Source organism: Petaurus breviceps, unplaced genomic scaffold (assembly GCF_028583685.1).
Source record: "Petaurus breviceps papuanus isolate PSGF00001 unplaced genomic scaffold, PetGlider_PUasm1.0 76, whole genome shotgun sequence".
Taxonomy (NCBI): Eukaryota; Metazoa; Chordata; class Mammalia; order Diprotodontia; family Petauridae; genus Petaurus; species Petaurus breviceps.
The window spans coordinates 23957751-23975111 of NW_027186473.1; the positions used below are offsets into that span (position 1 = coordinate 23957751).

General features: G+C 34.4%; 1 protein-coding gene across 4 annotated transcripts in view; it reads right to left on the minus strand.

Annotated features, from left to right (window-relative positions):
• Positions 1-17361, minus strand: part of EPHA5 (EPH receptor A5) — a 520714-nt gene that overhangs the window by 96896 nt on the left and 406457 nt on the right. The gene's annotated exons all lie outside the window — the stretch shown is intronic.

Consider the following 17361-nt stretch of genomic DNA (forward strand, 5'->3'; position numbering starts at 1 on the left):
GAGAAACAATCTCTTTAACCCCCCCCAAATCAATACAATTAGTATTCAAGTCCAAAATTCTATGATAGCTATTTTGACAAGAAAAACAATACACACTGAAATCCAGCCCATGTATAATGTGTGAATGTACTTAAGATGAACATCCTTCTAAAATATAAAATTATAGACACATTTATAGCAGCAAGCATATCTATGCACACATAAAGAGAGTATGTAAGGAAAACTGCAGAAAATATTATTTAGATTAGATTCACTTACAATATATTTCTGGAGGATCAACAAGATTAATTTAATCTGACCAGGCAAGGCATTATCAACCGAAGGGTATGGGGCTGGAAAACATTTCTTGCAGAAGATGGAATGCAAACTGATTCTTGAAGGAACTGAGGGAAACTAAAAGGTAGCAATGAAGGGTCAGAATATTCCAGGTATATGGGAACTGCCAATGCAAGGGCATAGAGATGGAATATTCAGTGTTGCATTTGAGGAATAGCAATTGGGGTAGTATGGGTAGATTGACAGATGCATGGAAGGAAGTATATAAAGACTGGAAAGGTAGCATAAGTTTGTGAAGAACTTTCAATGCCAAGCAGAGGAGTTGAAGAACAATGTTGCATATGAGGATGAGGGTAGGAGTGAAAAGAGGGTTGAAACATAGAATTAGTTAAGAGACTGTAACTGAGTATACACCTACCCTCAATAAGTTCCAGTCATCAAACCTATACAAATCATATCATAAATCTGTGAAAGAACCTAGTGGATATTATATATTGAGCCATATGATAACTTGAAAACATCATGAAGAATGAATGAGGTTCCTTAAGACTAGAGGGAAGGGGGAAAATATTTTGTGATTGTCAAAAAGGGATCAATATAAATTCTCCAAAAGATGGACTTGATGATCTTGACAATGATTCCCAGTAACATTCTATAATACAGTATTCAAGGTGTTTGAGCTCTTAGAAAGAGATGGATTTATTCAGGATGGGTTTAAATGACTTCTCCAGGGTCACGACATGTCCACTATGTGTCAAAGTCAAGACTTGAAGCTACATCCTCTTGGCTTTACTACTAGCTCACTATTCACTACATCATGTGATTATGAAGACACCTAGTAAAAGCAATATATATATATATACATATATATACAGAAAACTGTTTGTGGTACCAGGGATATTACATCTTGAAAGGTAATAATATATAAAGCTGATACAATTTCTAACCATGTCTCTGAAAAGCTGCAGTGTGAAACATATATTTGATTTATTTTCCTTGGCTCTATAGTGGAGAACCAAGAACAATGCTTACATAGGATCATTTGGAAATTACAGAGGAGTAGATTTAAATTCCACATAATGAAAACAATCTTAATAAATTTAGTTATTCAAAACAGAAAAAGGCATATATTGGCTAGCTATCTATTTGTGGGAGATGTAAAGGGATTTGCTGTTAAGTGACAAGGTGTTATCAGAAGACCTTTGAGATAATTCTAGTTTTAAGATTCTATGATTTGGTCATTTGGTGGACTTTGTATATTTGAAGTAGATGATCACAGGTTACCACATAGTAAAGAATAAAATGGCAGCTAAATTATGCTAAGATAAACAATACATTCCATTTCACCTGAAAAAACAATTAATTCTCTTGCTAAACATCTGGTGCCCACATTATATTCTCAGATGGCTGCGAATAATTTATTGTTATATGCAATAACCTTAGAGAACATGTCAAATAGTAGTTCTTATAGACACTGTGTTCAAAACAAAATGAACCACAAGTAGCACTAATTCTACTTGTAAATATTAGAAGTAAAAATCTATTACCAATTATTTGTCCTTTAAAATAGTATATTGCATACATTTCAATTTTATGAAGTTATTTAGCATGGGTGTCCTTCATTCATTCATTATATAAAAATAATTATGTATATAAAATGTGGAATATGCAATGGTAAATACTAGGGAGATAGAAATGTAAATAATGCTATCTCTAAAAGTAAGAAATGTATCACAGAGGAAAATTTTATCTGTATATGGATATAAATATTTGCATACATATGAATATATGCATTTATGTAAACATAAATACATCTAACACTTCAATAATCATTCTGGGTATCTTTGATGTGAAAAATGCTTGGTGGAACATATAGAGATGTAAAAAATAGGACAAAGGTATAATGCCTGCTGTTTTTAGGATTTTAGAACTTAGATGGGTGATGATGACAACAATAATAGCTAACATTTTTATATCATTTTAAGGTTCCAAATTATTTGACACATACAATATTATTTGACAAAACAAAACAAATTCAACCAGGTGAAGCAGATAAATAGCAATTCAAGGCAATCTATGTTGATTACCTACATAAGTAGCATAAAAAATAAATGCAATTGAGGAGACAAAATGGAGGAGATCATTTAGGGGCTCAAAAATCCAAAGTACTCGTGCTTTCAGTGATATTATCATAGTGACTGAGGAAATGAAATTATTTATCATAGAAAATGATTTTTAAAGTTCTTAATCCTTTCCAAGAAGGTGGATAATGGTATTGACATGCTCTCAATTATTTAAATAATCTGCATTAGATAGTGGTGCACATATATCTGAAAGATAGTATTTTGAATGATCAAGAAATTAATGCAATGTTAAAAAAATACAATCACACTTTCTTCTGGTAGATTGTAATTTGTTGGTAAAGATTTGACAAGACAGGAAGGGCAGAAGTTATCTAATAAATATTGCTACTGCAAGTTTGCTAACATAATTGATGACATTATTGATGACGCCAGGGGCACATGCTAGAATAAATGAGGCAAGATCATGTTAACATCTTTCCTACAAGAAACTACACAAATAAATCAGTGTTTGTTGTATGGAAAAGACAAAGTACCAGTTGATAATGAAATGCTATTAAGTGTCTGAAACAGTGATAAAAGCAAAGTGAAATTCGAAAAATATTTTTTAAATGCTTTGCATTTGTCATCAGTGCTACTCTAATTAGATGTTTACCCTACATGTAAACCATTTGCAAATGATGATATATAGAAAAATAGATTTGCACAAATTATTCATTTTTACATCCAAAGCATTCATTATAAAGAAATCTCAATGTTTATTAACAAGTTTTTGAAAACTAAATTAGACTTTTAAAATTTTAATTCTTCCCCTCCTATTCCAAATTTTAGTTTGACTATATTTATCATATGCTGAGATTTACACAATTATGCCTTGGGAGAATTATTTTGGAGTTAGAGTGGTTTTCCCACATGCTTTTAAGTTCTGAAAAATGAATGGACAGCATAAATCACCTAACAACTCTATCCTCACCCAAAATTAATATAGTTTTTCAGACCTCTACTTTATGCAAGACATTGACATGTGTAATGTGTAGGAGCAGGTAAGAGGTGCTACTTGAGGTCCAAGGAGAGAGGTCATTATGACAGAATGATAAAGGAAAGACTCATGGAATGAATACTATTTGAACTAGGGATTGGTGTCCTTCTTTGTTTCATAGACCTCTTTGCCATTTGAATGAAGCTAAAGAACTTCTGAATCCATTGGCAAAATAGAAGCTTGCTGAGAATATGAAGTTTTTCATATACATGTATGTATATATACACACATATATGTGTAAGTGTATGTATAAGGATATGCAAACATACATATGTGTGCATCAATGCATATATGTACACACATACACATATATGTTATATACATCTATTTATCAGCTCTTCATAGTTAATTTGGGTATTTATAATAGACAAGATCACATATTTGTAGTCATTATTAAAATAATATTGCTGTTACTCTATACAGTGTTCTCTTGATTCTACTTATTTCACTCATTTCATTATTTCATGAAAGCCCTCCCATATATTTTCCTAAAAGTATTTAGCTTATCCTTTCTTATGGCACAGTAGCATTCCATCACAATCATGTACCACAAGTTATTCAACTATTTCCCAATCAATGAGCATCATTGAAGTTTTCAGTTTATTGCCATCACAAAGGAAGCTCTTATAAATATCCTATAATTTATAGGTTCTTTAACTTCTTTTCCCTGATCATTTTTGGAAATAGATGAAATAATGGTATGGCTGGGTCAAAGGGTATAGGTTGTTTAATAACTCTTTGAACATAATTCCAGTTTGCTCTCCAAAATGGTTGAATCATTTCACAATTCCACCAATAATGAATTAAGATCTCAATTTTTCCACATCCTCTCCAACATTTGTCACTTTCCCCTTATATCATTTTAGCAAATTTAGTAAGTATAAACTGATATCTTCGAGGTTTTCATCATAACAATGACTCAATAACTCTACTAGTTTTCTATCACTAAAGTAATTATATGTGTGTGTGTGTATATATATATATACATATACACACACATATATTTCCCCCCCACATTTCACCAACTTCTGGATAGTTTCTCAACTTCCAGAAAATATATTTTTAATTCATTGAACTAAATAAATACATTTAATTTAACTGAATAAACACATTTTTGTATATTTTTAACAATCATATAAAAATGAATTCCAAATTCTCAGCCCTGCCCTCCAGCTCTTCCCCTTTCCTTGAAAAGGCAAGTAAGTTGCTGTCAATTATATATGTGAGGTCAAGTCAAACATATCTCTGTATTAGCCATATTGAAAAAGAAAACATAAACAAGCAAAACCAATAAAAATGAAGAAAGTATAAAGTATGTTTCAATCTGCATTCAGGGTTCATCAGTTCTCTGGAAGTAGATAATATCTTTTTATCATAAATCCTTTGGAATTGTCTTGATTGGAGTACCTAAGAAGATCATCCTTGCAATATGGCATTTATTATGTGTATTGTTCTTCTTGCTTCAGTCTGTGTGGGTTCCAGTAAATCTCCCTTCTTGTAGCACAATATTATTCAATCACACTCATACAGCACAACTTGTTCAACCATGCTCCTAGTGTTGGGCACTGCCTCAATTTCCAAATATTTGCCACCAAAAAACAAGGTAATATAACTATTTTTTTGTACAAATAGCTTCTTTTCACTTTTCTTTGAACTCTTTGGGACACAGATTTCCTAGTGTATTGCTAGGTCAAATGGTATAGTTTTATATTTCTTTAGGCTTAGTTCCCAATTTTCTTCTCAATGGTTAGACTAGTTCACAACTCCAAAAACGGTGCATTAATGTCTCAATTTTGCCACATCTCCCTCCAGCATTTTCATTTCCCCTTTCTGTCATTTTAATCACTATGGTAGGTATGAGGTGGCATCTCAGAGTTTGGGTAAGTAAGACTTGTTATAATTTACATGTCTTAAATCAGTATTGATTTAGAGTATGCATGATGCAATACTACTGTGCTATAAGAAATAATGAGCTCAATAATTTTAGAAAAATTATGGAAAGGCTTTTATGAAATAATAAAGTGGGGAAATGAACAGAATCAAGAGAATGGTGTTTAACTGTAAAGGAACATTGTTTTAATAATGACTTTGAGCAAATAAGCTATCTTTTCTATTATAAAAACCCAAATTAACTGTAAAGAACTGATAGAGGTATGTATAGAATACACACACATATAAAATACACACTTATACATATACACCCCTACATATACATATATAAACATATATGCATGTTTATATATGTGTATACACATATGCACAAACACATGAAGGTGTGAGTATTAATAGCTATGGTTTATTCTTCTGAAAACTGCCTATTCATACTGTTGATGTTATTTTCATCAATTCTCTCTCTTTTTGTTCTTCCAAATGTATTTTGTTAATTTTTGACCTTTATAAAGTGATTTTTAATAGTTTGGTTGATATAACATTAAGGTAAAATGGTCATTTTTATTTTATTGCCTCAGGATCCAAGAGTGATATATATTTCTTCAATTTCTTAAAGTGTTGTATAATTGTGTTCATATAATGCCTAGGTTTATCTTAGCAGGGAGACTTCAAGTATTTTGTATTCTCTCTCTCTCTCTCTCTCTCTCTCTCTCTCTCTCTCTCTCTTTCTCCTTTCTATTACCTTTTTAAACTTCATCTCAAATTAATTCCACACACTTGTTTTTATGTATAAATTCTTCTAACTGCCATAATACTGATAGAGTTGTAAGAGATACATGTATCATGTTCCTATACACAAAGATACACAGTTTAAACTTATTTACACCTTTATGGTTAATATTTCATATTTCCCTTTTGTATTTCTTTTGAGTCTTCTGTTTTAAAATAAAGTTTTCTATTCAGTTCTGTTGGGTTTTCTTTTTCCATCAGGAATATTTGAACGTACTCTTTCATTAAATGTCCATTTTTCCAAGGAAAGATTATACTCAGTTTTTTGGAGTATGTTATTCTTGCTTGTTATCCCAGCTCATTTTCCTTCTGAAATGTCTTATTCCAAGCCCACAGATTCTTTAAGGTGGTAGTTGCTAAATCTTATGTAATCCTAATAAGATATCTATGGTATTTGAATTATTTCTTTCTTGATGCTTAAAAATATGTTCTTTGATCTATGAGCTCTAAAATTAGGGTATAATATTCCTGGAATATTTCATTTTTAGATGTCTTTCAAGTGGTAATCAATGATTTATTTTCTCAATTTTTGTTTTGTCCTCTGGTTCTATGTCATAGGGGAAGTTTTCTTTAAAAAATTCTTGAAACTGCTCTTTTTTCATGACTTTCAAGTAATCCAATAATTTTTAAATTCTCTCCCAAATCTATTTTTAGTATTTTTTTTTCCAATATGATATTTTACATATTCTTTTTTCCTTATTTTGACTTTTATTGTGTCTCAATGTCTCAGGGAATCATTACCTTCCACTTGCCCAATTCTAGATTTTTTTTTTGCTTTTGTTTTTTTTTTTCTTTTTGGAGGGGGGAAGGTAGGGCAATTGGGGTTAAGTGACTTGGCCAAGGTCACGTGTGTGTGTGTGTGTGTGTGTGTGTGTTAAGAGTTTAAGGCCAGATTTGAATTCAGGTCCTCCTGACTCCACCGCCAGTTCTCTCTCTATTCTCTGTGCCACCAGCCACCCCACCAATTCTAGTTTTTAAAGCATTATTTTCATCACTGGGCTTTTGTATCTCTCTTTTTTCCATTTTGCCAATTCTGTTTTTAAGGTGTTATTTTTTCAATATTTTGTGTTCCTCTTTTCCATGGTGTTATTTTTATTATTTTTTTTCTTTCTTTGCTTTCATATCTTTACCTAATATTCTCTCTACCATTGTTATTTGATTTTAGAAAAAAAAATGTAGTTCTAGTAATTCTTGTTGGGATTGTGTCCAATTCACAATTTATCTTAGAGACTTTGCTTGTTGTAAATTCATTGTCTTTTTTAAAAAATGTAGTCTCTTATTTTTATTTTGTTGTTGTTTGCTCATTTTTCCACCCTATTTCTTGATTTTGAAATTTATGTTAAAATTGGTCTCTGTTCATGTTTTGGGCCTGGAGGTGGTTTACTATTCCAAGCTCCAGATTTCTTTGTTTGCTTGTTTTCCTCATTGTTCTTTTCAGAGCAAATTCTGGAGCTTTGAAAGTTTTTGGTGCTTCCAAGGTGATGTGATCTGTGGAAAGGCATGATCATTGCTCCTTTGCTCTATTGTTTGGTATATACCCAGAAAGAGATTTCAGTTGTTACTTTTTAGGGCCCCTCTTCCCTTGGGACCAAAAGTTATACTGTCTCTGAACCTCCCTGATCCTCTTGGAGCAAGAAAATACACTGTTCCTCTGGGTTTCCACTCCCTCTGAAAGTACCCTTGAATCATGACTCAGAAGTAGTTATAGGTGATGGAGTTGCTAACCAGCATCTGGTTCTGCATCTAGTGCTAGTACTGGGGCATGCTGTAATCTCTTTCTAACTTAATGCCAGGTCCCTTACTGTCTCTGGCTTGAGAGTTCCCAAAGTTGCTAAGGTTTCTGTCACCACCATATAGTCCCAGCACTGCTGGTTCAATCACATTGTTTCTGGGCCATCCTCACCCCAACCATGTCATAGATCTCTCTTTCTTACCTCCAATGTTGTCTTGGGCTGCAAAAGTCTCTCTCTGACCTTTTGTTATTTTTGGACCCTAGAATTCTATTGTTTGTTATTTTAAAGTCATTGGAAGAGTTCAGCAGAGGGCTTCTTTATTCTCTCATCTTTCCCTACCCCCTTAACCTTTTCTTTTAAAAAATACCTTAAATTTAACACAAATATTAAATTAGAGATGCAAAATACTGGATCATCCATCAATCCATCCCTCCATCTATCCATTCATTAAATATTTAAGTGCTAAGTCCCGGCCTGTGTGTAAGGAACTATATTTGGAAGGATACCCAAAAATCAATGTGAATGATTCTTTCCCTTAAAGAGATTGTAATCTGTGTGGAAGATTGAATGAATGAAATGAGCAAGTTTTTTTTTTCTGTAACAAATATAAAATAGTATGAAACTACTTTCTTATGTGAGCTAATTTTTTCTACTTGTAAATGATAAAGACTACTATAATAAAACACATTAGAGATGAAAAACTTCTTACATTAACATTTGAATCATTACCCTTTTATGACATTACTATCTCAACTTCTCACATACTTCCACAGAATGTCCTAACATAATATTTGTATTAAAATTCTTTAGATGGGAAAAAATATGCTTTTAAAATAGATTTATGTCCATTTAAATAATATAGTCTGATTTTAGGGAATTTAAATTTCTAAGTAGTACTAAAGTATATTTCTTCAGGCAATTAGCAGATTATGATAGTATGAATCAGTCACTCAAAAAATGACTATTTATATGTACTATGGAGAAGTCACTAAGGTAAATTATTTGAGGCTTACAGATGATTTTCTTTCCTTACACTAAAGGGAAAACAAAATATCATTGGGAAACAAGACAGAAAATATGAAAATAAATAAATAAATAACAAGATCACATCCAATATACAAGAGAATTACAAGGAAACAAGGAAACATGATTAATTGCCAAAATGCTGTTCTGCAAAAGCAGAACAAGGAATAAAATCTTAACCTGTTTTAATCATAGTATTCTTTATAAAATGGAAGAATAGAAGAAGGGAATCCATATTCTGTCTTTAATCCTGACCAATAAGGAATATTTGGTCACTGAAATAGAGATGACAGAACCATCAGAAGGAAATGACTGCTACATCTTTTAGTTTATGAGATAATAGGAAGGGAATATTGGGTATAGTATTATTTTTGGCAGAACTTATTTGAAAGGACATAGAGAAAGAAGAAATAGGATTCCACATTCAAAATTTCAGGTTAAGGATCACAGGATCACAGATTTAGAACTAGAAAGAACCTTTGAGATTATATAATGCAATCCCTTCCTTTTATAGATAAAGGGGCCCAGTGAGAAAAAATGAATACCATAAGGTCATACTACTAGTGGTCACCCCATAACTCAAATCCTGGTATTTGGCTTCAAATTGGACACAAATTCCATTTCTCAAGAATATAATTCCCAGATCACAATAACAACCAATTCTAATAGAGAAGAAAAGGGGAAAAGGCTAAAGACAATGATGAGAATATACAGTGAACTCTGAAATAAAAATAAGTTATTAGACATGGAAGCACAGGTAGGATAGTGTCCAGAATACTCAATCTGAGTCCAAGCCCAAACTAATGATGACTGCTAAGAACAAAGAGGGCTTTCCAATTGTTGGACCAGGAAACAAATAAACAAATTATCAAACAAGGAAAAGAATATAGACAATAGGTAGGTGGAAGATAATATGATAATGGATGATAGAAGACAGAAGTCCACTTCTTATCTCAATTCTTTTTTTCTCTACTATAATTATCTTCAGATTGGGAAGTATAAATAAAAATGAAAACAAAAATAAAGAGGGAAGAAAAATTAAGGTGATGAAATATATGATGAGTAAGGATCATATATTTATAGGAATGTAGGTTTTAAAGATTATATTTAAACAAAAGATTTTGGGGATCATAAAGTTTTGGGGACTAATATTTTGACAGAAGTGAGTGAAGACTTTAAAAGTGAAGTGATTTGCTCAAGTTTTCCCAGGTCAGAACACAAATAAGAATTGAAGCCTAGGTGGTCAAATACTAAAACATGTCCTACTATACCTTGGAGAAACGGTAAGTAAATGTGTTGTATATATGTGCATAAAAACATACATACATGCATACACATATACAGTATATATACATATATATAACATATGTATACACCTTCAAAGAGTTCATTCATAGGTATTTATATTTGCAAGTGTATGAAATTTCAAATAATCTTTATCAAAACATTATTTCTTACTTAGAAACAAGGAAAGAGAATCTAAACCTTAAAGATAGGGAATAGACTACTAATTTCACTGATAGAGAAATCTTCTATATAGGGGAATTTTCTAGCAATTCAGGTTATCACTTTCTCTAAAACTCATAGTCTTAGAGAGATTGCTAGAACACTGAGAGATTATGAGACTTGCCCTGGGTCACACAGACAGCATATGTCTCAGAGGCAGGACTAAAATTAAGTCTTAAAAGTTCTGAGGCCAGGCCTCCATCTACTCAACATTCTGCTTCTCAATATAAAGGATGCCTTGTTTTCAGTAAGTTGTCAACTTCAAAAATGATCCTATTTTTCTACATCTGGTGTTAGTGACAAATTCTAGAGATAAACTGTTTTCTTTCCTACCCAGGAATGAAAGTCTATCAACTTAATGAGGAATCTTTTTAGTGGGTTGTGATAGGTACTAGGGAATATATTGTATAATCTAATGGGAAGTAGGAGAGAAGATGCGCAGAAAATAGGCCAAACTGTAGGTTTAAAGTCTGGGGGTAGGGAACCTGCAGCCTCAGGGTCACATGGAGCTCTCTAGATCCTCCAGTGTGGCCCTTTATTGAATCCAAACTTCACTGAAGAAATCCCCTTAATAAAAATATTTATTCTGTAAAACTTGGACTTATTCAAAAGACCACATCTGAGGACATAGAAGGCCAAATGTGGCCTCGAGGTCACAGGTTACCCTCCCCTTGACTTTAAGTGATCCTGTAAAAGAAGTAAATTTTGTGAATTTTTATTTTGTTAAGCCTCTTTTTTAATTCCAGAGTTATATAATTCACTTGCCCAAGAGCATCTCCAGTTCTTATGTGGTATTTCTAATATGTTTTTTTTTTTGTTTAAATAAGTTTTAGTATTAAGGAGCTGGTACTCACTACAATGTTTTTATTTTTAATTTTATTGGTTCTTGTTTTCTTTTGTTGCGTGGTTGTAGTGAAGATGGACCAGAATTTGGCACGACGGAGAGGTGGGTTGACATTTCAAATTATACCCCATTGCCTATATGACTTGCTAAGCCATTTAACCTCTTTGGACCTCGGCTCCTCATCTGTAAAAAAGGAGGAGGTTAGAATTGATAGCCTTTGAAGTCCTTTCATGCTTATAATTTAAAACCCTCTATTATTATTTTCCTTGTACTGGAAAGATTGTGCATTCTTTCCTGTTCTCCTTGTCCTTCTTTAAAAATGGCATTTTGTTTTGTTTTTGAGTTGACTATGCAAAGTGAGGGGGGGAATATTTGAGTTGTAATAATGAAAAAGAAAGAAAAAAAGATTTAGATACTTCAGAGTACTCAGAAGTTATTTATGGTCACACATGCCAATGATATTACCTAGATATTATCTTTTCTTTGATGCTTCTTTCTTTTGTAAAACTCTCTCTTTAAATCTACAGCTAGATTTAAAGGTAGATTCAAAGAGTATTTAATGCCTTTTCGAATCAGCTTCTCCTATGCTCCCCAGTCCTCATCTCATTTTTCAGTCAATAACCATTCATTAAGTGACAATCATATACTGGGTATGTGCCAAATATGTGCTATGCACTTGGGATATAGAGAAAGGAAAAAGATGGTTTCTACCCTCAAAGAACTAAAAGTCTAATGGGAAACGAGGAAATGAGCACTAACTATGTGCCAGTCACTGATCTAAGTGTTTTTTAAATATCTCATTTGATCTTTATGGCAACCTGGTAGGAAGATGCTATGACTATTGCCATTTCCAATTTGAGGAAACTGAGGAAAACACAGATTAAATGACTTGCGCAGAGTCACACAACTAAGAATTATCTGAAGCTGGATTTGAACTCATATTCTTGACTCCAAGCTCAGCACTCTATCTAGTGTGCCACCTAGCTGCTTCTAATGAGGGAGATAACATGAAAACAACTATATAAAACAGGATACATTACTGGACAAATTTGTAATAATCAACAAAGGGAACTCACTAGAATTAAAAGGGATAATGGCTTCTTATCTAATGTAGAATTTTAGCTGGGACTTTAGCAAAGCAAAAAGGCAGAGAAGAGACAAGTGAGAAATCCAAGGTTGGGATATTGCTAATGAGAATGTTTATAATCAAAAGATGGACTGTTTTGTGTGAGGAACAGTAAGTAGTCCAATGTCACTGGATAACAGAGTGTCCCATATAATTGAAGTCATAAGAAGCAGAATTTTGAGCAGTTAATTACTATAATGGTAATGGTAATGTGAAGATCTCCCCTTCCCCTTAAAAAGCCTAAAGGAATTTGAAGACCTTCCCTGCTTTGAAGATATTCCTTGCCTCCTAATAGGCTGAATGAAATAACATTGAGCCTGTGGTGGGAGGAATTTGCTGAAGGGTAGAACAGAGCCCACAGGAAGCTGGGAGTCAGAGCCAGAGGGAGGAGAGGAAACACCCAAGGGAGACAGCTAGGCTCCTGAGTGTTTGCCACCTGCTGTGAAAGCTAGGCTTAAGTTGATTTGTGGGAAGGCTAAAGGATGGTGTGGCTCTGTGCCATGTTGTGGTGTATTAACTTCTATATTGCTATGATGTTTTTACTTTCCTGGTGTTAGGATTTACTTTTCTGGTGTCTGAATATTTTGTTTCAGCCTTCTATATGGAGGGTCTGTTATATTTTGTGATTGAGACCTATGCCAGCATATTTATAGTCACTGTTGGCACTGTGAATATTGTGTTAGCACTATAATTACCCACATTATATTTTGAACTTAGAATACTTGTCTGGAGGTAATCTACACGCAAGTGGTAGGGGTGCTCCTAGATGCTACACATATTTTTCACTAATACAGAAACAGAGCTGTAGTCACAAAAGAATTGTATTTTTCTAATCATAAATAATCATGTTTTAATATTAAGAAGCTGATCTTTCCACTAAAAACAATCACATAATAGATAGAGAGATAATGATCTTTTGGTCTTCCCTGGGGGGGAAGACAAGAGCAGAGTAGAAGCACATCCTTCCCCTGGCTACGGCTTCCACCTTCTCCAATTCATGTAAAAAAGGGACTGTAAACAAACTTTGGAGCTGCAGAACCCATAAAATGACACAGAGAAGCTAACCTCCCAAAGGGGACAGCCTGGCAGGCCGGCAGGAATCAGCCAGCACAGAACTCTGAGAGTGGAGCCCCAGCATGGATGAGCTGAAGATTTTAGCCCCAGGACAGGCCTGACCAGCCATGGGCCAGAATGACTCCAGATTAGCAGCAGCTGTGGCCGTTTCCAGAATTATCAACACATAGATGCGAAGAAAAAAGTGAGAGGTCAGTGCAGTCTGGACTTTGGGACCCAGTAAGTGGGAGTGCTTGGCTTTTGCCCCCTGGAGCAAGAAGCCTCTGAGAAACCCAGCATAGCCAACAAGTGCAACGTGGCAGCTTCAGCTCCTGGCCTGCAATGTGTAGGGGGACCAAGCATCAGTCTGAGGGGTAATTGCTCTTGCTTTAACCTGCTTGGATCTGGATTGCAGTCTAGGGTGGAGGTCCTGGGGTGTGCGTCCAGCTTGCCAGAGCACATAGACACCTCAGAGAGGGCACCCATCTAATACCTCAGGTAGCCGAGAAAACCCCAGCGTTTGGAACGAAAGCTCTCCTGTCTGGTGGCAGAGTCCTATTGTGGCAAAAAGCCCAAAAGTCAAGTAATTGAGTGGCAAAATGAGCAGTCAAAGGAAACAAAGCAGACAGAAATTTCCAACATTACATTCCTATTTTGGGGGAAAAAAGGAGTAAAGCATGGAACAGGAGGAAAACAGTGAAGTCAGAACTCCTGCACCAAAAGCTTCAAAGGAAAATACAAGCTGGTTACAGGCCATAGAGGACCTTAAGAAGTAGATAAGAGAAGTGGAGGAAAAATTGGAAAGAGAAATGAGAACAATGCAAGAAAATTATGAAATGAGAGTCAACAGCTTGACTAAGGAAAATAATACCTTATAAAACAGACTGACTAAAATGGCAAAGAAGGCTCAAAAAGGCAATGTGGAGAAGAATGCCTTAAAAAGCTGAAACTGACAGATGGAAAAAAGAATCTCAAAGGCTCATTGAGGAAAATCATTGCCTCAGAATTAGATTGGAGCAAATAGAAGCTAATGACTTTATGAGAAATCAAGATGCTGTCATCCAAACAAATGAAAGAATAGAAGGCAATGTAAAATATCTCATGGGAAAAAAGCACTGACTTGGAAAATATATCCAGGAGAGATAATTTAAAAATTATTGGACTACCTGAAAGCCATGACCAAAGTAAGAACCTAGAAATCATCCTCCAGGAATTTCTCAAAGAAAATTGCCCTAATGTTTTGGTCCCAGGGGGGCAAAATAGAGTTTGAAAGAATCCACTGATCATCTCCTGAAAAAGATCCCTAAAAGAAATCTCCTAGGAATATTATAGCCAGGTTTTGGAATTCCCAGATTAAGGAGAGAATATTACAAGCAGCCAGGAAGAAACAATTTTAATATTGTGGAAACACAATCAGGATCACCCAGGATCTGGCAGCTTCTACACTGAGGGATAGAAGGGCTTGGAATATGATATTCTGGAGGTCAAAGGAGCTGGGATTAAAACCAAGAGTTACCTACCCAGCAAAACTGTGCATCATGTTTCAGGGGAAAATATGGACATTCAGGGGAATAGAGCACTTTCAAGCATTCTTGCTGAAAAAAACCAGAGTTGAATTGAAAATTTGACATTCAGATACAAGAAGCAAGAGAAGCATGAGAAGGTAAACAGGGAAAAGAAATCATAAGGAACTTATCAAATTTGAACTATTAACATTCCTACATGGATAATCAATAATTGTATCTTATGAAACTTTTCTCAGTAGTTGAAGGGATTAGAAATATATACATATGTCTATATATGAGGGTATATGGGCATATGAATACATATGTGAATGTGTGCATATATGTTTACAGGTATACATAGATAGAGGGCACAGAACCAATTTAACAGGAAGGGATGATACTAAAAAGGTGAAATTAAGAGGTGAGAGGAATATAATGAGAGGAAATGGGGAGAGACAGATTGGGACAAACTATCTCATACAGAAGAGGCAACGGAAAATGGTTACAATGGAGGGGAAGAATAGGGAGGCAAAAGAGAATGGGTCAACATTATTCCCATTGAATCTGGCTTGAGGAGGGAGTGAAATACACACTAAATAGGGTATCTCACCCTCCAGGAGAATAGGGGGGAAGGGGATGAGAGGGGGGATAATGGAAGGGAGGACAGGCTGGGGGGGGAGGGAAGTTGGAAGCACCCACTTTTGAAAAGCAATGGGATCAAAGTAGAGAATAGAACAAGTGGGAGGTGGGATAGGAGGGGGGGGATTTAGTCAGTCTTTTACAATGTATCTACTATGTTATTTTTTTGCATTAGCCACACATGTACAACCTATACTGAACTGCTTATTTTCCCAGTAAGGGTGGGTGACAAGGAAGGAAGGGAAGGAATGAATCTGGAATTGAAAGTTTTAAAATCAAATATTCAAATATATATATATATATATATACTATTATTAATACCATCTTACATGTAATAGGGAAATAAGATATACAGGCACTGAGGCATAAAGATCCACTGGAAAAGTCGAAAGGGGTATGGGAGAAAATATAGGAGAGAGCAGATTGGAGGAGGGGATATCCTGTGGGACTCCTATTTTGGGGCAGTGTGTAGGGGAAAAACGGGGGGAAAATTTGCTACTCAAAATCTGGCGGAAACGAATGATGTAAATCAGAAGTCAATAAAGCGTTAAAAAAATAAAAATAAATAAAAAAGATAATAATCTTTTGTCATAATATAAAACACTTCAAAAAGCAAGAAATTTCTTTCAAATGTGAACATGTATTCCTTAATTTGTCATTTGTGTCAGTTTGGATTTTTACATATTGACTTGTCATAGAGCAAGAACCACCAGGTTTCAGACCTAGAATCACAAAGTTGAACTTCCCTGATATCTTTCCTCAAGTCCAATTTTCCCTATGTGGTTCCAGCAGGAGATTTCTTTCTCAGCTGAATTCTGAACCTAAACTTCTAGTAGTTTACTTTTCATTATCTCCTCATTGGCAGAGAAGACATGACAGTCACACAGACACTGGACACATTGTCTCCACAATTTCAGAATTCCAAACATGGCTCAAATTCTTGTCTTCTCTTTCCTTAGAATTCATACTTACAGTGTAAATACTACATGTTAAAAGGACAGCACACATTAATATACACTTTCAGTTATACTTTATAGATATTTTAGTGCATCATAACTCAACTACTGTTGTTTCTATTTTATTTTTACCTTTATATTTCTTTACTTTGATTTGATCATTAATCAATTAATTTGATCATTAATCAATAGCCTCAAATTTTTCCTTCTGTTTTTCACTATATTTGGGGGCTTAACTATGAAGATACAAAAATGAAGTCCTTTCCAAACTCTGCTTCCCAAAGACCTATGAGACTGTTTAAGGCAGAATTACTCTCATTATTTTCATGCCTACTTAGAAGTGTATATTAAAAAAATATTTTGTTGAGTAGTTTTGGTCATTTTCAAATACTTATGACCCCATGGGGAATTTTCTCAGCAGAGATACTGAAATAGTTTGCCATTTTCTTCTCTAGTTCATTTTACAGATGAGGAAACTGAGACCAACAGGTTTAAGTGACTTGCCCAGGATCACATAGCCAATAAGTGTCTGAAATATGATTTAAAATCATGAAGATGATCCTTTCTGAATCCAAGTCCAGTGCTCTATCCACTACATCACCAACTGCCTATAGTATTCTATGTGCTTTGAAAAGAACTGCAAATAGCTTTCTACAAAGAGCCCAAGAAAATAGTTTAGTTATTAGTTCTCCCTTTAATTTCAAACAAAATTATAACAATTATAACAAGAAAGACTCTCTTCTTATGTAGCGTTAAAAGAATAATGATTAACAGTATTTGAAGAGAGACAGAGAGACAGAGTGAGAGAGACACAGAGAGAGACAGAGACAGAGAGAGAGAGAGAGAGAGAGAGAGAGAGAGAGAGAGAGAGAGAGAGAGAGAGAGAGAGAGACAGAGACAG